The sequence below is a fragment of the Octopus bimaculoides genome, chromosome 6 (genome assembly GCF_001194135.2).
Source record: "Octopus bimaculoides isolate UCB-OBI-ISO-001 chromosome 6, ASM119413v2, whole genome shotgun sequence".
Taxonomy (NCBI): domain Eukaryota; kingdom Metazoa; phylum Mollusca; class Cephalopoda; order Octopoda; family Octopodidae; genus Octopus; species Octopus bimaculoides.
Window position 1 is genome coordinate 91400264 of NC_068986.1, and position 1370 is coordinate 91401633.

At 42.2% G+C, this 1370-nt stretch overlaps 1 protein-coding gene across 1 annotated transcript in view; it reads right to left on the reverse strand.

Moving 5' to 3' along the window:
* LOC106873677 (potassium channel subfamily K member 1) overlaps positions 1-1370 on the reverse strand; it is a 200876-nt gene that overhangs the window by 133820 nt on the left and 65686 nt on the right. The gene's annotated exons all lie outside the window — the stretch shown is intronic.

The window sequence follows — 1370 nt, forward strand, 5'->3', positions numbered from 1 at the left end:
GCCGCCGCCGCCGCCGCCGCCAGTACCAGCATCACTACCACTTGCTAAAAACACTTAACTGAAAAGTAAGTGTGAAGCTTGATTTGTTTTTCGTTTGTTTAATCAGGCAAACTGGATCAAGCACAACCATTGCTTAGAGGCACAACAATACAATGACACAAGTGAAATTTGAGTTGATGGCCATATGGTCAGTAGTCCAGGATTTTTAACTTAGCAACCAAAATGCCACACACAATATTATTGCATTCACAAGGCGGTGAGCTGGCAGAAACGTTAGCACGCTGAGTGAAATGCTTAGCGGTATTTTGTCTGTCTTTACGTTCTGAGTTCAAATTCTGCCAAGGTCGACTTTGCCTTTCATTCTTTCAGGGTCAATAAATTAAGTACCAGTTGCATACTGGTTCATCTAATTGACTGGTCCCCACTCCCCCAAAAATTTTGGGCCTTGTGCCTAGAGTAGAAAAGAATATTATTGCTTTCATACAGTCTAGCAATAATCTTTTACCCAACTGAAGCATTTGCATAAGTTTCTCCTAAACTCATTTACTCTTTTATTTGTTTCAGTCATTTGACTGTGGCCATGCTGGAGCACCGCCTTTAGACAAACAAATCTATCCCTGGGACTTATTCCTTGTAAGCCTAGTACTTATTCTATTGGTCTCTTTGGTCGAACTGCTAAGTTACGGGAATGTAAACAAACCAACATCGGTGGCCAAGCAATGGTGGGTGGACAAACATAGACACACAAACACACACACGATGGGCTTCTTTCAGTTTCTGTCTACCAAATCCACTCACAAAGCTTTGGTCGGCCTGAGGCTATAGTAGAAGACACTTGCCCAAAGTGCCACACAGTGGGACTGAACCTGGAACCATGTGGTTGGTAAGCAAGCTACTTACCACACAGCCACTCCATGCTTGTTTCAGACATGCAATGGGCTGCTGGTATTCATAGCCTTGTCCATCTGTGAGGCTCGAACAACAGGAGAAATTACAGACTGGTTGCAACACAAAGCTCTCATATCTCGTAAATTTTCTCTGTTTCTGCCAGCACAATGCACTCACACAAACACATTTTCTTACTCTCTCTCTGCCTACCTCTTTCTCTCTCTCACTCTCTCTCTCTTACGCACACACACACACATTAGAAAGCAAATCCTCTTAAAAGCTAATACAAAAGAACAAGCAGAGATGCAGTATGATATTACACATCATTTTAACCACAAAATCTGGTCTAAGTTACACAAGGCATGTACAACCACTTTTTTGCATGACATAGCCTTGGGCTGACCAAAGCCTTGTGAGTGGATTTGGTAGACGGAAACTGAAAGAAGCCCATCGTGTGTGTGTATATATATATATATATATAT